The sequence below is a fragment of the Pan paniscus genome, chromosome 7 (genome assembly GCF_029289425.2).
Source record: "Pan paniscus chromosome 7, NHGRI_mPanPan1-v2.0_pri, whole genome shotgun sequence".
NCBI classification, from domain to species: domain Eukaryota; kingdom Metazoa; phylum Chordata; class Mammalia; order Primates; family Hominidae; genus Pan; species Pan paniscus.
The window spans coordinates 120375733-120396935 of NC_073256.2; the positions used below are offsets into that span (position 1 = coordinate 120375733).

General features: G+C 41.6%; 1 protein-coding gene across 3 annotated transcripts in view; it reads left to right on the plus strand.

Annotated features, from left to right (window-relative positions):
• The window catches only part of ATP6V1C1 (ATPase H+ transporting V1 subunit C1), a 203947-nt gene that overhangs the window by 144104 nt on the left and 38640 nt on the right, over window positions 1-21203 (plus strand). The window contains exon 1 of one of the 3 annotated variants that reach the window (XM_003821728.6): window positions 11535-11779. The exons of 1 other annotated variant lie outside the window; for it this stretch is intronic. The gene's annotated coding sequence lies outside the window, so the exon portion shown is untranslated. Of the gene's footprint in view, window positions 1-11534; window positions 12117-21203 lie in introns of those variants that run through there. One more of the 3 variants, XM_034966454.2, reaches the window with a different exon arrangement.

The following is a 21203-nucleotide window of genomic DNA, read 5'->3' on the forward strand; positions in this document are numbered from 1 at the left end:
TGCTTTATTTTAGAATACAATCCCTTAAAATTGTCAAGTTGCTCTTTGATAACAAATGGAAAACATTTTCTCATATTTATTTTTCCCTAACACCAATTTATTCCATTGGATTTCTTCACAGTTTATAGTACCCAGCAACCTTACAGCTGTAGAAAGAGACTATTCTTTCCTCCTGGATTGCCAAATTTTTGTTTATTGACAGAAAACTGGCCAGGCACAGTGGCTCACCCTCCTTTTTACACTGTCTTGCTTCTGGTGAAGTTTCCCATAGATATGCCACTGGCATTCTCCAATTAACCTAGCTGACAAAGACTGGGACCAAGTCTGTTTAATTTGTCAAATATGGCCTTATTAAGGTGACTATAAACAAGAATCCACAAAGCAGGAGGAAGCTATTTGTGGCACTGACCTCAAATATGCCTGTCAGAGTCTCAGAATCAACTCCTTGAACAAATTCAATAAGCCACCAAGGCTTCATTTAAGAAGAGTCAGGGAGTGGGATCTTTCCTTAAGTTTCTGTACTGACCTTTTCCCTCAGCCCAAGACATTAATGTAGGCACGACAGAATGTATTAATAATTGTACAGACCCCTCTGCCTTGACCCACAAGGAAGAAGTTTAAAGCAATTGTATTATGTATAACACACCTGGCTACTCAGTTGAGGCAAATGCGAATACTTCAAGGGCAAAGCTGGTATCACTGATCACTTCAGCTAAAGTCAGGGGCAAATTTTGTTCTGCTTTTTCTAATGGGATGACTTCCACTGCAGCAACAAGTGGCCACTGATAGTGGATAAATAATAAGCCTGTTATCACTTTGGGGAGTTCCTCCAGGTAATCAAAGGAAGCTTCATGTTGGAGAAATCTCCACAATCATCTGAGGGCTATGTGACCTACTAGTGGTGTACACTTGAAGGTTTTTTATGATGACTTACAAGGTATAAGTCACTATATTTTGGGGAGAGAGTCAAGATAATGCCTGCCTTCCATACTGTCCTGGGATGCACAGGGCAGCTCTGGGAACAAAGTGTTGTTTAAAGGTCCGGGCACGGTGGCTTGTGCCTGTAATTCCAGCATTTTGGGAAGCCAAGGTGGGAGGATTGCTTGAGGTCAGGAGTTTGAGACCAGCCTGGGCAACATAGTGAGACTCCATCTCTACCAAAAAAATAAAAATAAAAATCAGCCGGGTGTGGTGGTGCATGTTATAGCTACTCAGGTGGCTCAGGGGAGAGGACCCCTTGAGCACAGGAGTTTGAGGCTACAGTGAGCTATGATGGCACCAGTGCACTCCAGCCTGGCTGACAGAGTGAGACCCCATCTCTAAAACAATTTAAAATTAAAATAAAAAAAAAGAAAGTGTTGTTTACAATTGTTAGCATCCCCCAAATGAGACTTATACCATTCGGTGGGCACAGATCGACAGTAACACCAACATGACCTCTGGGTCAGCTGTTAAATCAAAAGTTCTAAGGTCACTTTAAATAACTGAATCTAATCCTTATTTACGGAGGAACTGCCTGAGGGCAGTCAGCCCAGACTCTCCTGTTTGTTCATGTCACCAACAGGGTGACATTGTCAACCCCATGGAATGACTGAGCAATAGCGATAGGAATAAGGCTGAGGAAGACATCTGGAGGTATTGACAGGGATTTGCATGGGAGGTGCAGGAGCTGGGGCTATCCCCTGCTGTTTTGGATAGGCTTCTTGGTAAGATTAAGAGGAGTGATGATCAAACTGTGGTCACAGCCATCTGGCAAGAGATGGCTGACCCAGCAGTGAGTTAAATTTAAGGTGCTTCTCCTAAGGTGCAAGTTTAGGAGAATCACACTAAGATGTTTTCCTTCCTGAAGAAAGCTCTGGTGATGATTTCAAAAGACAATGATCATTAAGGTCTCCCTCCCCAGTCCTGGCTGAGGTCTAAGGTGTTGTTTTCCAGATGCTGGGGTTGTTGTTCTCAAACTGTGCTTAAGATGAGTATTCATTATTTCTGTTGGTAATTTTTTTTTTTCAAGATAGGCTCTCACTTTGTCAACCAGGCTGGAGTGCACTGCCAGGAACACGGCTCACTGCAGCCTCAACCTCCTGGGCTCCAATGATGCTCCCACCTCAGTCCCCAAGTTGCTGGGACTATAGGTGCCTACCACCACACAAGGTTTATTTTATTTTATTTTAGTTTAGTTTAGTTTGGTTTTTTGAGATGGAGTCTCACTCAGTCACCCAGGCTGGAGTGCAGCGGTGCAATCTCGGCTCACTGCAAGCTCCACCTCCCAGGTTCACATCATTCTCCTGCCTTAGCCTCTCGAGTAGCTGGGACTACAGGCACCCGCCACCATGCCCGGCTAATTTTTTGTATTTTTTTTTTTTTTAGTAGAGATGGGGTTTCACCATGTTAGCCAGGATGGTCTCCATCTCCTGACCTCGTGATCCGCCCACCTCAGCCTCCCAAAGTGCTGGGATTACAGGCGGGAGCCACCACGCCAGCTAAAGGTTAATTTTTATATTTTTTTGTAGACACATTGTTTCACCATGTTGCCCAGGCTGATCTTGAACTCCTGAGCTCAAGTGATCAGCCTGCCTCAGCCTCCCAAAGTGCTGGGATTACAGGCATGAGCCATCAAGCCTGGCCTCCTGTTGATAATTTTTTAACCACACCCTCCCCTTTAGTAAATCAGTTGCCCTATGTATCGTTAACTATTTTGAAAGACATATGTTTGTACATTCAGGAATTAGGTGTAACAACACATGGGGCACTAAAGGGATGCTGCTTATAATCATTAAATACAGTGCATCAGTGTTTTGTGTTTTTTTTTTCTAGAGACAAGTTCTCACTCTGTCACCCAGGGTGGAGTGCAGTGATACAGTCATAGCTCACTGCCGCCCCCACCTCCTGGGCTCAAGTGATCCTCCTGCCTCAGCCTCTGTAATAGCTGAAACTATAGGTGTGCACCACTATGTCTGGCTAATTTTTTAATTTTTAGTAGAGACAAGGTCTTGCTATGTTTCCCAGACTGGTCTCAAACTCCTGGGCTCAATCTTCCCATTTTGTTCTCCCAAAGTGCTGGGATTACAGGCGTGAACCATCTTGCCCTGTCAGGTTTTTTCTTTTCATTTCTTTTTTCTAATCAGATTGGTACATTATAACTACTAAATACTAACTTCCAGTTCTGTCACTTTTAGACTATTTGGTGTAAATAAGATGAAAATTAGATTTAGTCCAGAGGCAACTACTTCTTAGTATAGCACAGTACTAAGAATTGTTCAAAATCTTTCTCACTGTGTCATTTAAGCAAAGTAAAAAGTAGTAATAAAGGGAACAAAATCCTGAAATGAAGGCGGGAGAGCAGAACTAATTTTTTAAGAAAATAACTTCCTATTTCTATGAACATTTGCTGCTCCTAAGATTTCATACCATTTCTAAGGATGTAATGACAAAAATGATGATTTCTATTAGTTCAAGGACCGACACTATGAGGACCAGAGGAAAGGAACTGACAGGTTTAACTACTCAGACAACACAGTACCTCTTCCCTTCCTCATCCTCTGTCATAAAATGTTTGAAATCTGGTCTTTCATTTGGTTGTGAAATCTATTCAGCTACCCTTACTGAATGCTTACCAGGTACAATGCATATTCAGGACTCTCTGGTACAAGGTGGTCTTGATGAGGCTGATAAAATATAATGCAAGTGGAATTAGCTAAATGCCAAAAAGTGCCATGAGAATTCAGAGTATAAAAGGAGTATGTCTGAGAGACAATAAAATAAATAAATGAATAAATAAGAAAAAGAAAAAGAAAAAAAAGGAGGCCGGGCACGGTGGCTCATGCCTGTAATCCCAGCACTTTTGGAGGCCAAGGTGGGTGAATCACTTGAGGCCAGGAGCTTGAGACCAGCCTGGCCAACATGGTGAAACCCCGTATCTACTAAAAATACAAAAAAAAAAAAAAGAAAGAAGTGAGAAGAGGCTTTACATCACAGAGGACATGGGATCATGCTAAAGCATGGCCCAAGGGACCAGACAGCCTTGGTTTAGAATTCATACCTGCCACTTACTAACTTACTGAGCCCATAGCACAGGTTGCATAAGTGCATGAACATGAATAGAAATATTCTAGAAGAGGCCGGGCGCGGTGGCTCACACCTGTAATCCCAGCACCTTGGGAGGCCGAGGTGGGTGGATCACCTGAGGTCAGGAGTTTGAGACCAGCCTGACCAATATGGTGAAACCCTGTCTCTACTAAAAATGCAAAAATTAGCCGGGTGTGGTGGCGTGTGCCTATAATCTCAGCTACTCGGGAGGTTGAGACAGGAGAACTGCTTGAACCCGGGAGGTGGAGGTTGTAGTGAGCTGAGATCGTGCCACTGCACTCCACTCTGGGCCACAGAACGAGACTCCGTCCCAAAAAAAAAAAAAAAAAAATTCTAGAAGGATGTGCCCAAGTGATTTTTCCTGAGTGGTGGAATAATGAGTGATGTTTATATCTTCTTTTTGCTTGTCTATACTTTCCAATTATTAAACAGTTAATAAGTATTAATTGTTAAAACAAGAATAAAGAAAAACATTGTTTAAAAAGCTGGTATTCACTGCTTGAACCAGGCAGGCGGAAGTCACAGTGAGCCAAGATCTCGCCACCACACTCCAGCCTGGGCGACAGAGCGAGACTCCATTTCCAAAACAAAACAACACAAAACAAGACAAAACAAAAAAAGCTGGTATTCACTAAATACTTGACATTCATTGATATAACAATTTCTGTTTCTAGTCTTCTCGGCAAGGGGCTCAATCTGTAGAAACGTGTGACCATGTCAAGTCAGAAATTCACTATGAGGCTGGCATATAGGAGCGGATCTCCTAGCTAGTGAGTGAACCTGAGGTGGGAAGCGGGACTCGACTCCAGAGGCAGGGCTCCGAATCGGATGGAGGACTACCTAAACCAGGGCAGGGGCAAAAGCAGCTTTCAGTCAGACACACCTACCAGTGTGCCATGTCAATTTACCACTGCCATGGGAACAGCCGGGAGTTACCACCTCTTTCCACGGCAATGACCTAATGACCTAACAGTTACTACCCTTTCCCTAGAAATTTCCTCAAAAACCGTTCCTTAATCTGAATGCCATTAAAAGTGGGTATAAATATGACCAAAACTGCCCTACTCTGTCTACTGGGTAGCCTCACTCTGCAGGAGTAGTCACCAAACTGTAACAATGCCTCTTCAATAAAGCTGTTTTCTTCTACCTCTGGCTTGCCCTTGAATTCTTCCTGGGAAAAGCCAAGAACCCTCATGGGCTAAGCTCCACTTTGGGGCTTGCCTGCCCTGCATCAAACCTAGCTGACATCTCAAAGTGGCAATGTGACTACAATTTATTATATGATTCAATTTTATTCTCATAACAATAGAGGTAGATATTATTGTCTCACCTTACAGATTAAAAAACTGAGGGTATTATACATTATGCAGTAAGTCATGAATTTGGGAATCTGAGAGTGTTATAAGTCAAGTACCAGGTTTCTCAGCATGAGCACGGTTGACATTTTGGATCAGATAATTCTGTTTGGGGTCTGTCCTGTGCATTTTAAGATGTTTAGCATCATCCCTGGCCTTTACCCACTAGGTACTAGTGGCATCCCTACCCTTAGGCTGTGACAACCAAAAATGTCTCAGACATTGCCAAATGTCCTCAGGTTGAGAATCATGAGTCTAGTATATTCTATTCATTACCCTTGAGCAATGAACTCCAAAAATTCAAGATATAAACCTCAATACCATTTTCAACACTTCACCTTCACAGGGGCTTAGTTCTTAATGAAATCTTTAATAAATGTTGTTGATGATGAAAACAAACATAAATAATGATGTAATAAACATATTTTGCATAAATACTTTTCTATCTTTTGCATTATTTCCATTCTAATGACAGTCAAATGGAACAAACATTTTAAAGGCCTCTCATTCATACTGTTAATTGCTGAAGAAAGAGTTGTACCAATTTACATTTCTACTAGTAGTGTAAGAGTCTATCTTACCACACCCTCACCAGCATTGGCTATTATGTGTATATTTCTATCTTTGCTAATATGAGTTATTTCTATTTATTTTAATATTTGTGTTTATAAAATTTTGTATTGTTCTTATTTATATTTTTGAGCACTAGTAAGAGTGAATATTCCCCGTATGTTATAGCCAATAGCACTTCTTTTTTTCTCAACTGTTTTGTGCTTTTTGCTCATTTGTCTTTTGGATGGTCTTAGTATTGTTCTTTTTTTTTTGAGACAGAGTCTTGCTCTGTCACCCAGGCTGGAGTGCAGTGTCGCTATCTTGGCTCATTGCAACCTCTGCCTCCCAGGTTCAAGCAATTCTCATCCCTCAGCCTCCTGAGTAGCTGGGATTACAGGCATACACCACCACACCTGAATAATTTTTGTATTTTTTAGTAGAGCCAAGGTTTTGCAACGTTGGCCTGGCTGGTCTTAAACTCCCGGCCTCAAGTGATCCGTCTTCCTTGGCCTCCCAAAGTGCTGGGATTACAGGCATGAGCCACCGTGCTCAGCCCTTAGTATTGCTTTTATCAATTTGTTCAAGCTCTCTGTATATTGTAACCTGGATAGCATATATGTCTACAAAAAAATTTTGCATAAAGGCATTTGAGCGTAGACTTTATTAAAGCTCTGGGAAGATGGCAAAGGATTTAAATCACAGCAACTGAAGTAAGCTCAAATTGAGTTCTAAATATTCCTCTTTTTATAAGTCCCTTGTCATTTGTCTTTCTCTTTTCTCTTTCTTTCCTTCTCTTCCCTATGCCTCTCTCCCATCTCTTCATTCTCCAATTTCTGTTGCTTTTCAGTGGAAACTAGCTCAAGTTATTTCTTTGGTCTTTGCCTCCATTTAACCATACTCTCAGTTTTTCTTCCACCCTAGTGGAAGATATTAGTTTATCAAGGTATTTTCTTAAACAAGGACACTTAGTTTCCTAAGGGAAATGCCAGTAACAACTTTCAAGATATCTTGACTATTATACTAGAGTGAAAAAGAGTTCTGAATCCTGTTGCCCTATTTGCTTCAAATACTTTCTCCACTTTGTTTAACTAATGGATACTAGGCTTAATACCTGGGTGATGAAATAATCTGTACAAGAAACCTCCTTGACACAAGTTTACCTATGTAACAAACCTGCACACGTACCCCTGAACTTAAAAGTTAAAAAATATTTAAAAAATTAAAAAAGGAAAACAGTAATCAAAAAACAAAATAATTGGTTGCTGGTATGATTCCATCCTGCACAGCTGTTCTCTGGAGCGTGGTTGTTTACCTCTGCCTGGCTTCTCTCCTACCTAAGTGCTTGCCGCCACCCATGGAAGATTTGACGGACATGGACATCAGCCTCCTGAGGCCCCAGAACTATCTTTTTGGTTGTGACTAGAGGCCAACAAAGATTATCACTTTAAGGTGGATAATGATGAAAATGAGCACAAGTTATCTTTAAGAATGGTCAGTTTAGGGGCTGGTAGAAAGGATGGATGTTACATTGTTGAAGCAGAAGTAATGAACTATGAAGGCAGTCCAATTAAAGTAATACTAGCAACTTTAAAAAGGTATGTACAGTCAATGGTTTATCTTGGGGGCTTTGAAATAACATTGCCTGTGGCCTTACACTCAGTGTGTTTCAGGGCCTGGGCATATGAGTACACAGCACTTAACAGGTATGAAGGAAGATACAAAGCAGGACATGAAGAGGAGGGAGATGTGAGACTTTTCAGTATATCTGGAAAGTGATCTGCCCCTGGAAGTGGGTACATTTCTACAAGAAAAAAATAAAACTTCTTGCTGATGAAAATCATGATGATAATGAAGAGGAAGAAGATTTTGATGAAGGGAAAATTGAAGAAAAAGCTCTAGTGATGAAATTTATACAGGATACTCCATCCAAAAAATGCACAAAGATCAAACCAAAATAAAAAAGACTCAGAACTATCAAGATTAAGACCAAAAGGTCAAGAATCCTTCAAAAACAGGGGGAAAAAACCTCTTAAAACACCAAAAGGACCTAGTTTTGTAGAAGATATTAAAAGCAAAAATGCAAGCAAGTATAGAAAAAGTTGGTTCTCTTCCCAAAGCTAAGTGCATCAATTATGTGAAGAATTACTTCTGGATGACCAACTAGGAGGCTATTCACCATCTCTGGCAGTGGAAGAAGTCTCTTTAAGAACACAGTTTAGGCCAAGCGTGGTGGCTCACGCCTGTAACCCTAGCACTTTGGGAGGCCAAGGTGGGCAGATCACTTGAGGTCAGGAGTTCAAAACCAGCCTGGCCAACATGGTGAAACCTTGTCTCTCCAAAAATAAATAAATAAATAAAAATACAAAAAATTTGCCATGCGTGGTGGTGGATGCCTATATTCCCAGCTACTTGGGAGGCTGAGACAGGAGAATCGCTTGAACCTGGGAGGCAGAGGTTGCAGTGAGCAGAGATCGTGCCATTGCATTCCAGCATGGGCAACAGAGTGAGACTCTGTCTCAAAAAAAAAAAGAATAGTTTAAACAGCTTGTTAAAATTTTCTTTTTTCTTTTTTTTTTAAATCTTTTAACCCAATAGTTCTTTTAGAGAAAAAAATTACCTGTCATTTCATTTCTGTAACAGTTGATATCTAACTGTCCTTTTTACAATTCAGAGGGAGAAGTTCCCTAGCATGTTGGATAAATATTGTCCAGGTTCCATTGCCAAAAATGTGTTGTCCAAAATGCCCCTGTAGTTTTTAAAGATGAAACTCCATCCTTTGCTTGTTTTTTTTTTGAGACAGAGTCTCGCTCTGTCACTCAGGCTGGAGGGCAGTGGCACTATCTTGGCTCACTGCAGCCTCTGGCTCCCAGGCTCAAGCAATTCTCCTGCCTCAGCCTCCCAAGCAGCTGGGATTACAGGCATGCACCACCACACCCAGCTAATTTTTGTATTTTTAGTAGAGATGGCATTTTGCCATGTTGGTCAGGAAGGTGTCAAACTCCTGGCCTCAAGTGATCTGCCCACCTCAGCCTCCCAAAGTGCTGGGATTACAGGTGTGAGCCACCACGCCTGGCTCTTTGCTTGGTTTTCAGTATATATGTATGTATGGAATATTATGATAGGACGTAGTAGCTGTGGTCAGACAAATGGAAATGGTGGGAAGACAAAAATATATAACTGAAATAAGCTCAATATTTTAATAAAGGAAAAAATAAATTTTTTCCCCGGAAAAAGTTGTAAGAAAAAAATAAATCTTCTCCCATGCATCTTAGGAGTGCTTTAAACTTAGATGTTTGGAGATGTGTAGTCTTTAGATAGGTGGAAATGGAGGAAAAGGTGTGACATGCCCATGGCTACCTAGTATGCTTCTATGCATAGTACAGTTTTTAAAAAGTGAGTTGCTTCTCTGTAAAAACATATTACTTTACTATTAGAAACCACTGGAGAGCAATCATGCCCTGCTTATATTAAACATCTTTGCTAGATTTTTATTTGATTTTTTGAGATGGGGTCTTGCTCTGTTGCCCAGGCTGGAGTGTATGGTGCAATTTTAGCTCACTGCAGCCTCGAACTCCTGGGCTCAAGGGGTCCTCCCACCTCAGCCTCCCGAGTAGCTGGGACTATAGGCATGCACCACCATGCCCAGCTATGTTTGCTAAATTTTTAAGTGAGATACATTAAACCTCATAAAAATTAGAGCTAACATTTACTGAACACTCTGTTATACTGCCTCCCAAGTATAACATGGTAATTAAAACACTGGAGGCCAGGCACGATGGCTCACCCCTGTAATCCCAGCACTTTGGGAGGGCCAAGTGGGTGGATCACTTGACCTCAGGACTTGGAGACCAGCTTGGCCAACATGAGGAAAACCCGTCTCTACTAAAAATACAAAAATTAGTTGGGTGTGATGGTGCACGCCTGTAGTCCCAGCTACTTAGGAGGGCAAGGCACAAGAATCGCTTGAACCCGGGAGGTGGAGTTTGCAGTGAGCTGAGATCGCACCACTGCTCTCCAACCTGGGCGACAGGGCGAGACTCCATCTCAAAAAAACCCCCAAAACTAAAAAAAATCCCCAAAACATTGGAAAGTTGCGCGAGGTATAATTCAGTTTAGAAATTAAGAATCCAAGACAAAAAGTCTGCCTCAGGACCACACACAAGCACGAAGAAACCAAGATAGTTCAAGCATAGACCTTAAAACTGCACTGTCTAAAGCTGTTGTCACTGGTCTCGTGTGGCTATTTAAATTTTAATTAAAGTGAAATAAATTTTAAAATTCAGTTACTAAGTCACACTAACCATATTTCAAGTGCTCAATGGCTCCATGTAGCTAGTGGGTACTGTACAGACAGCACAGGATAACATTTGCATCATGGCAGAAAGTTTTAGTGGACCTAACAAAAAAAAAAATGCCTTTAGGCTCATTTCGTGATGGCAGATAAAAGCCTCTGGAATTCTGATAAGTTTCTGAAGCCATGTTATAGAACTGGTTATTGTAATTGCGTGAACTTCATCCAAAACTGGTGAAAGCGTCAGGTTGGGGATAGTCTGGTGGTTGTTACTTTCTGTCCAACCTAATACTGAGGCTCTGAGAAATTCTGTGGTGAATTTCTGTAGGGGGACACAGCAGAAAAGGCATAGTATAGGTCAGAAAACCTGGGTCCTATAATACATAGCAATAATGACGACCATTTACTGGTTGTTTCCTATGTACCAGGCACTGTGCTAACCACAGGCTTCATTTAATCCTCACAATACCTGTGTAAGGTATTATTACCACCACTTTGCATGTGAACAGGCTGAAATTCAGAGGAGTAAAGTCACACAACTAGTAAGTAGGAGAGCCTGGATTCAACACCTGGTATCTATTCCCTTGCGCTGAACAACTCCGTGCCCTCACTTTCTTCATCTGTAGATCTAAAAGGATTAAATTAGAACATCTCAAAATTTCTACTACTTCTAAAACTCTGTGTTCTAAATTAGGACATTACTATCTATCTCCCCAAGCTAATGAAATAAGCAGGGTTCCTGGGACGAGCTTGTTACCTATTTTTCTCCAAAGGAGATGCCTTCCCCTGTCTATGCCTCTGTCCTAAAACCTTTGGTTTCCCACTATCTAATGTGGTTTCAACTATTTATGAGGCGCTTTCGTGGCAAGGAGTGATTCTCTCCAGTAGGCAATCCTAAGAACGAGCGCAGTGCTTGGCGCACAGTAAATGCTCCATGGACCATTTATGAAATTAAGTCTAAGTGGACTTCAGGAAAATGTGAATCTGCTAAAATGAACTACTAGCCAGTATACTAGGTAGAAAACCTAGCTGACGAAGAAAACCCCAAGTGGAGAAGCCCTTGTAGGGGGCTGGAGACAATTTCTGACCCGCAGAAACCTGAAGTGGCGCTGACGTTTACAAGTGGTGGACAAAACGCCACTTGCAACACTGGAAGAAGCGGAAAACCCCACCCACTCTGGAACAACAGCGATCAGCCCCGAATCTAGGTGCCCCTTGCCGCCCCGTAGCCTCCTAGTCCCGCCCCTCTCCCAAGGCCCGGCAGTGGCAGCGGCTGCGGCTGCGCAGTGGCGCGGGCGTAGGCGGAGCAGCGCGCGCCGCGGTCAGCTGACTGCCGGGCTGGCACGTGACTTGTTCTGTGTTCGCTTGGGTAGAGGAAGCCGTGAGGCCGGAGCTTAGGTCGGGAAGGGATGGAGCGCTGAGCCGATAGCGTCCGCTAGGCTGCCTGCCTCCGTACTTGTTACTGCTGCTACTTCCTCGTTTGACACCTTCCTGGGTCAGTGAGCGATGGCTCTCCCCGGATGGGGAGTCCTGGTCAGGCCGAAGCTTGCGCCGCGGTCGCTGCCTGGGAGGGACGGGGGTGGGTGCGGGGGCAGAGACCGTGGCGTTGGAGCTGGAGCTGGCTGGGTGGCTGTGTCTGCTTTCTCGGCGCCAATTCACCGTCTTGGGCCTAGGTTCCGTCTCTAAGGAAGAGAAGGAGGGAAAAAGAGAAAGAGCTCTCGTGGGTAGTTAATGACAGGCAGAAAGGAGAGATACAGCGGTCTGGGATCTTTCTTCTTGGGTAGGAATGCACGCCGCCTGACTGATTGAGGGGAATGAAGTGACAGGTCCAGGTGAGGCTATGGAGTGGTGTGTGTGAGGTCACAGCTAGCGCAAGTGCCTTCACTGGGTGTGTGTTGGGGGGGCGCGGGTGTCGGGGGGTCGGGGGTGGTGGGATGACAGTTTAAAGGCCTAGGAGCCCCTAACTGCAGGCAAGGAACCCTCACAGAGTACACAAGGTCCCTCTAGGAATGAGAAAGAACAGGAATCCAGAGAACTCAACTATTTTTTAGTAGAATGGGGGAGGGTAGGCAAACAAAACAAAACAAAACAAACCCCTAGAAAAGAACTTGGTGAGAGTCACATAAGGCATATTGAATCACTTGAGAAATAGGAGTAAGGGGGAAGCTAGTATTCTTTTCAGAGGAAAATTCTGGTATGTTAGGGAAAAATCACATGCTTCAGTGCGAGCCCAGTACTTAGCACCGCTCTGGGAATGGAACGGGTGGGATGTGAACAGTCTATCCTTAGGAGTTAGCACTAATGTTGGAGAGAGAAGTCTACACACAGGACACGTTAAAATACGATGTAGTTTATGTATAATTACCAAAAAGAGAATGCGAAGTGCTTTGAAAGTGTGGAGCAACGACACATGTGTAAACTGGCACTATGGGAAGATATTCTGGAGGAAAGAAAACTTGAGTCTTGGCAAGCCCTCAGGATTTGAACAGGTTGAGAGAAATGGGGATAATTTTACAGGCAGGGAAAGCCACAGGATTTGAAAGCCTGAAGATGGGGGTAGGGAATGCTTCTGGTGGAGTCAGAAGTAGCTTTTATAGTGGATTGCACTGCGGAGAAGTGGGAAAGAAAGTTGGGAGTCAGGTAACGAGGACTTTTGAATGGTAGTCGTTTACTTATTCATGCAAATAATGTGTATTGAATACATGCTATATGCAGGTACAGTGCTGATGGTAGGGTTTAGAAAATTGTCTTTATAGAGCTTACAGGCAAGCAGAGGGGATGGATTTTAAAAATCAAGCAAGCGTGAAATGTGCTTTGAAGGAATAACAGTGGTATGAAAGAGTGTGGTAGGGGCATGTGTATTATGGAAGATTTTAAAAAGGCATTGCTAAGAATATGACTTTTTAAAGATTAAAACAATTTTATTTATATTCTTCATACCCTCTCGCTCTGAGAGGGTATGACTTTTGACCTGAGATCTGAAAAGAGACTGAAAAGGGAATGTGAAGGTGTGAGTGAAAAGAACATTCCAGGCCTGGCAGGGTGGCTCATGACTATAATCCCAACATTTTGGGAGGCTGAGGTGGGAGGATTGCCTGAGGCCAGGAGTTCAGGACCAGCCTGGGCAACATAGTGAGACCACCGTCTCTACCAAAAATAAAAAAATAACTAGCTGGGAGTGGTGGTGTGTGCTTGTAGTCCTAGCTGCTCGAGAGGCTGAGGCGAGAGGATCATTTGAGCCCAGTAGTTCGAGGCTGCAGTGAGCTGTGATCATGCCACTGCACTCCCTCCTGGGAAACAGAGCTAGACCCTGTCTCTGAAAAAACGAAAAAGGAACATTTCAGGCTGAAGCAACAGCGTATGTCAAGGCCCTGAAATGTGAAGAGGAAGAAAGCTTTTCAGCCTTTTTGAAAGGCTAGCATGGCTGAAACGGGGAGGGAGAGAGGCAGGTGGAGAAAGCTGGGGTCACGCCAAGCAGAGCTTTTATTCTAAAAACAGAGGGAAGCCAGTGAAGATTACAGGCAGTGGATTGAGACAGGTTGTGGCTTTTTTTTTTTTTTTTTTTTTGGTGGGGGGGAAATAATGTGGAGGGTGGCAAAAGTGAATGAGGGGAGACCCGCTCAGGGGAACATTGTTGTAATCCACTGAAGGATTTGAAGACAAGATACCTTCTCTCTCCACTGAGGACTTCAGAATGTTTAACTGTATTCACTTTTAGAGGGTTCAGGACTTGGGGAAGGGAAAGAATGATTCGATTCTATTTGTACCCTTCACAGGGTAGTCGTAACTACCCTCGAGGCAGTCCTGAAGTACATAGCGGAGGCTCTTTTGCAAAAATTTGTTTTGGCTTTTCAAATTTATCCTTTTGTAAGGTCATCTATTTCAGAATATCTTTTATTGAAATATAGTTACAGGGAGGGATCACTTTCATATTTATTTTGTTCTCACAGTTCTTTGAAAGACAGTGGATGAAAATGCTATTCATTGTATAGATGGGAACCTGGAGCTAGAGAAACACGTAAAGTGATTTGGCTGAGTCCGGAGTAACTGCCACAGTTTTCTGACTGCTGATGTATTCCTGCTGATTACCTACACAGTACTAACCACAGTCACATCTAGAGAAAAGGGCGAGTTTTTTGAAGTGCACAGTAGTCTTTGATTCAGCATTTTTTTTTTTTTTTTTGGGAACTTCTCCCTGAAGATTCAGCACTTTTGATGAACTTTTTCTAGTAGAACAGCTTCAAAGGAATTGGCAGTGGTGGGCTATGTCTTTATCTATAATAATCTTGGGTAGAGCTGTTCAATTTACAGTTCATCTGGAGGAAATAATGAACAATAAGGTGAACTGAAAGTGCTCAGGTTGTCAATCACAGTTCTTTGGCAACAAGTGAGTCTCAAATCATGCTGAAGACTGAGCCTCAGGGTTCTGTCTCAGAAGTCCTGGATCTTTTTCTCTTTTGGTATACCTTGTAGGGACTAGATAAAATCTAAAGAAACAGTACTCAGGATCTAACTAAATGCTGAGAGCTAGATAGTGTAATTCAGCTTTTAAAACTTGGCACAAAATACTCATTTTTATTTTTTTGGTATATTAGTCTTAGGAGCCTCATGTACATTAGTTTTTGCAACCTAAAAAGAAACTTCAGGGCTTCAAAAATCTGATTTTGTGATTATTTCCACAACTCATGAGATAATACCATTGGCCAACTGGAATGCCAGAGTAAACCTTTGCCAAAGGTCTCCATGTAGTTTACCCGTCCCTAAGCAGCAAGTCTTCTTTTGAACTTGATTCTGCTTAGGAGTACTACAGTTTTGACTGAGTACCTCCTACTTAAAATTTTGCTCTTGTACATATTTAAATCTGTCTACAGGTTACATCTTTTTCACTCTTTGGGTGTGGAATTATATATCATTTATAAATTAATTCATGTTAGATTTCCATGTTTCATCAATTTTTAAAGACAGACATAGTATAAACATTAGCATAGTGCCCTTGGGACGTTTAGGCAGTGAACCAAGGCAGTCTAAAATTTTCTATTGACGTGAGTGATTCTTGGAACTAGAAGTTTCAAACTATATTCTTGATGCTGAAACAAAATTTTTTATCCAGCAGGACATCTACTTCTAAGATTATACCATGTGCAAATGTACTATGCGTTTATTGAGTTAAAAAAATGAGCCAGGTAGGCAGTGGAGGAGAGGTGCTTTGGTTACTATGCATTTATTGAGTTAAAAAATGAGCCAGGTAGGCAGTGGAGGAGAAGTGCTTTGATTACGTCGGGGATAAAAGAGTATTAACTGCATATCTAAAATGTGGGGTGTGTGTGTGTGTGTGTCTGTGTGAGTATGTGTGTGTATTTGAAAATAAAATGCTAGGTAAGTGGTGTTTTATAGAAAGGGATCAATGTATCTTCTAAGATATTTTAAACAGACTATCAATGAATAGGAAGTTGTAAATTAAGGCGTGTTAACAGGTGGTTTAACTTTACCATGAAATGTTTTCCTTTTGAATCAGCCCATAGTTTAGTGTTTCTATGTGGGTGCTATTGGCAGTTTGGAGGTCTGTTTCGCCCCTACCCACTAAATGCTGATTAGCGATCTCCACATTGGGAAACCCAAAATGCTCCCATACATTTCCAGACTCCTCCTGGAGGAGAGAGGCACCATTTGGTGCAAAACATGCATGTGGTGTCAGTTTATTTGTTGGACAAATATTAAGATGTTGAGGATACAGAGGTTAAAAGTAATATTTTAATAAACTGCATATAATGGAATTCAAGTAATTTAAAATCTAGTGTTTGATGTTTTAATGTAACTCCTTTAGTGTAAAATTACTGAAACTATATCCTAATATTTCTTTGAGGCACTTGTCTTTTGTAAAACTGCATGAATAACTCAAATAGAGTCCCCTTAATCCCAATAAAATGTAGTCACTAAATGTCTTTGGGCAACTAATTTCACCAGCTGTTCCCTCATTTGCAAGTGGGGGTGGTGATAACACATCTTGTGAGGGAATTAAGTACAAAATTGCTTTAGTAGATGCAAGTGCTTATCACTGGGCACAACATGTGGTACATATTCAGTGATAGTTGTTACCAGTAAACAGAATCTCAAGCTTACTTAGGGTCATGAGTTGGAGAAAACTAATCTTAAAGTCTTTAAGTTGGTGAATTTCAGGCCAAAATACATTGTATTGGAGATATCAGCACATTCTAGCAGAATGTGGTACCGTGGTCCAGTCACTATTATAAATTGCCAGCCATGAAGAAAAGGGAAGTCATGTTTTGGGAGCCATGAGTGTAGATTCAGGGAATCCCCTGGCATGGAAGGAATTATTTGCCCACTGGGTCACTGCTGAGTTGCCTGTGCAGAGGAGGAGTCTCTAGAAGCTGAGAAGGTTTTGGTGATTACTTGCAGTAATGGGTGTACGACAGGGCCCTCCTGGCCATGTCTGCCAATTCAGTAGCTTTACCAGAAGTTACTAGAAATTTTCCAACATTGTATTATGTATTACATCCCCAGCCCCCACTCCACAATGTCACAGTGTGTTTCCAATTTTTGTGATAGGTATCTGTGTGAAAGTAAGGCTTTGCTTTTACAGATTGCTTTCTAGGCAAATGTGGAATAAAAAAATTGTAGTTGATAAAATGTGTCTAATAAAGATTAAATTGCCTTTCATATTTAAGTATATTTATGGGAAGAAATTATGGTAGTTTTAATAGGATTATAGAGCATTTATGGGTATTGTTTCCATTGAAAACAAAACACGGAATATTTAAGATTTATTTAAGAAAGGCGGGGCTGGGTGTGGTGGCTCATGCCTGTAATCCCAGCACTTTGAGAAGCGGAGGCAAAGGGCGGGCGGATCACTTGAGGTCAGGAGTTCAAGACCAGCCTGGCCAACATGGTGAAACCCTGTCTCTACTGAAAATACAAAAAATAGCTGGGCATGGTGGCTCGTGCCTATAATCCTGGCTACTCAGGAGGCTGAGGCAGAAGAATCGCTTAAACCCAGGAGGCAGAAGTTACAGTGAGCCGAGATCACGCCAATGCACTCCAGCCTGGGCAACAGAGTGAGACTCCGTCTCCAAAAAAAATAAAAAGGCATATTTTCTGACAGTTTTAAAATCTCATTTCGTATGAATCATGGACGTATTCCTTGAAAGGTAAAAATCCCCCTTTTAGTTACTGAAAATGTTTAAACAAGTTGTATTATGAGCAAGCCCCTCCCACAATCCCAATTAAGATGCTTCTGTTTCGAAGGATAGAATTTTTACATTCAAAGAGGAAGCAGTTATTTTTACTTTTTATATGTATGGTGTTAGTGATTTCTAGGGTAGGATGTGGCAACTTTAACTGAGTGGATTGTGGTAAATGTTTCGCACAGATCAATTCTGTTAAAAGTTGATGTGCACATTTGGAAGGCTATGTGATATTTCACTGATAGCTGAGGTACGCCTTCTTGTGCTTCTTAAAATAAGCTGCTTTAGTAAACTTGGTATTCTCAAGTACTGAAAAGGAAGTTGTTTTGCATGGAGACCACCTTCTAGGCTTAATTTATTGTGAAATTTAATTTACTGTGAAAGGTGATTGCATTTCAGAGACCACGGTTTGGTTTTCTTGAAAGCATTAAAATCAGTTAAGTGTCGGAGCACTTAGTGGAGTGCGGTACTGTTTTCTGTGGTTGCCCCTATCTTGGGTCAATCCCATACCTTCCATTCACAGAAGCAGTGCCAGCAGATGTCTTGTTCAGGCTTATAACCAACCCCCCCTCACCTTTTATGTTGTAATAGTTATTGTTTTATTGTCTTTATATGCAAATCAATTGTGGTAGGAAAATAATCCATAGCCTTCAAACTCTCAGAAGTGGGAGATAAAGTAAATAAAATTAACAGTCCCATAGCTTTGGATCTAGGGTTTTTTTTTTTTTTCCTTTCCTCCCACTTTTTTCCCTTCCATGTTGAAAAATAATTGTTACTTTTTTTTTTTTTAAGCAGCACACTTATTGCAGTCAGACAAAATAGAAGTGCCTACAGAATTGACTAGTGTTTCCCTTGTGCCTCCCTATATTCTTCAGTGTTTTTTTCTGTCTTGACATCTACATGAAGTCTTCCACCCTCCCTGCACACACACAGACCTGCCTGCTCGTAAGACCTGCCACCCTCTCCTACCCCCAATTGTAAGCTCCATGAGGACAGGGTCTACATTTTGTTTGTTTTGTTTCTCAGAGTCTATTACAGTTTTGGGAACTTAAGCACCCAAAATATTTTGTGAGATGAATAAGAGCTTTAATTGAGAACAGTTACAGTCAGATGAGATGTGTGACAAAACATAAAATAGATGTCTGCCTAATGCTGTTAATGACATGAGTGTAAGTAGACATGTGGGAGAAGTGGTGGGATTATAGTAACAGGTTTGGTGCATGGATGGACTTAGTTGGGAAAATCATTTTGTTAAGGGAGGCTTGGGTTGGCTTAAACTGGAAGAGAGAAATTTGTTTTGTGTGAAACGAGCAAAGGCAGGGTAGGAAAGAGAAGGAGGCCTGAGGTCAAGATGGATAAAGAGAGCTCAGGAGGAATGCGAGGATAAGGCAGAAAAACTCAGACAGGGACGCTAGTAGTGATGACAGTGAAGATTGGCAGATGTGAGTTTTGTTTCCAAGAAAGAAGCAGGACTAGGGGTGTCTGTTTTGGTGAGTTGTTCAGCCTTCTGTCCATAGCCTTCAAGAGTATTGCCATTTCTTGTAACATTAAATATACTGTATAATCATAGAAATGCCTGTCTTGTTACAGTGGTTCTGAAATTTGGGTGAATTACCTGAGGGACTTAAAATAGGAAAAAAGAATCCTGGGCCTCACCTAGTATAGGTTCAGGTAGTGAGTATAGGAGCAGAAGAGGATCCTGGATATTGTAATCCAATCCTCTCATTTTACAAGTGAAGACATTTATGCAGACAATTATATGCAGAACTGGGATTAGATTCCAAGTCTTCATATCCTCAGCGCAGTGCTCTGGCGATTACATTGTGCTTCCTGAAATTGACATTTGGGTTTTCTTTGACTATGATTCCCAGTGAGGTAAAAGGGCCGTTTACCAACTTTGATCACATCTTCAGAAGTAGCTACAATTAACCAGCTTTGCCCTTCTCTTTTGTATGAACTCCAGGGCTCTTTGTTATGATGCCATTTAATGGTCTCTAAACTTTTCAGTGTTTTCAAATATGAGGATACTGCCCTAGTAAGGATGCGGTGGGGCATTTTTTTGTTTGTGTTTACATGTAATAATTTATTATTTAAAAATTAGGAAAAAGTATACAGAAAGGATGAAAACAAACATTCATAATCACTCCCAAGAGATAATTGTTGACAGGTTTTTTTTTATAATTTAATGTTTATACCTATGCATATCCTTATTTTCTTTCTTAAGATCGGCATAGCTAGGCCAAAGGATATGCACATTTTGTGGGTTTTGATAAATATTGCCAAATTGTGTTCCAGAAATTGTCTACCTTTTGTTCTTTCTTCCTTCCTTCCTTCCTTCTTTTCTCTCTCTCTCTCTTCTTTTTTTTTTTCAAGACCCTCTGTCACCCAGGCTGGAGTGAGAGGCGTGATCTTGGCTCACTGCAACCTCTGCCTCCTGAGTTCAAGCGATTCTCTTGCCTCAGCCTCCCAAGTAGCTGAGATTACAGATGCGTGCCACCATGTCTTGCTAATTTTTGTATTTAGTAGAGATGGGGTTTCACCCTGTTGCCCAGGCTGGTCTTGAATTCCTGACCTCAGGTGATCCACCCACCTCAGCCTCCCAAAGTGTTGGGATTACAGGCATGAGCCACTGCACCCAGCCCATCTGTTGTTTCTCATCTGCAGAATTTTCTTGGGCTCCCATGTGATGTGTAATTATTTTAGATTACTTTAGAAATAGATGATGTAGTATATCTAAGATATATTTTAGATATTTTATTAATGATGACAAATTGTTATAGCTGTATTCATGCTTTATTTTATTTAAAAAAAAAATTTTTTTTTTGAGATGGAGTCTTGCTTTGTCGCCCAGGTTGGAGTGCAGTGGCACAATCTCGGCTCACTGCAACCTCTGCCTCCCGGGTTCAAGTGATTCTCCCACCTCAGCTTCCTGAGTAGCTGGGACTATAGGCATGCACCACCATGCTCAGCTGATTTTTGTATTTTTAGTAGAGACAGGGTTTTACTATGTTGGCTGTGGCTGGTCTTGAACTCCTGAGCTCAAGTGATCCGCCTGTCTTGGCCTCCCAAAGTGCTGGGATTAAAGGTGTGAAGCCACTTCACCTAGCCTATTAATGCTTTTAAATAAATTCATGTTTTACTTATCAAGATAGCACGCCATACATTTGCAAATTAATGGCACATAAGTGAATGTTGGAGACATTTATTCAAGCTGCAGCTGTTTTTTTTTTAAACAAAAATGAACATTTTTCCTTGTTAGTACAAAAGCAATACATGTTCATTGTGTTCCATTTTTCACAAACACAGTAGTACTCCAGTCTTTTAGCCTAGATTTGGTAAATTTTTGGCATTTATTGTTGTCAGTCCTGTTTTCTGTTAAATGTTAAAACATGGGGCTGAGAGAGGCTGTGAGGTTGTGGCTGAATCCCTGCATAGAAACAATCAGAACAATTAGAAAAACCGAACACTCCTGAATAATACATACAACAAAACCAGATGAGACTTCAGTTTTTGTCTGCGATGGAGTAACTGGTACCATATTTGCTTTCCCACCATAAACAATTACAAATCTGGACAAGATATATTAAAAAACTGCTTCCAGACATCGGACAATAGGCAGTACGGGAGCTGAGCGAAAGGAAATGAGCTGTGTAATTCCTCCTGCTTTTTCCTGTAGACACTCTCTGCACCGTGTTTTAGGAAGGGAACACCCGTGCA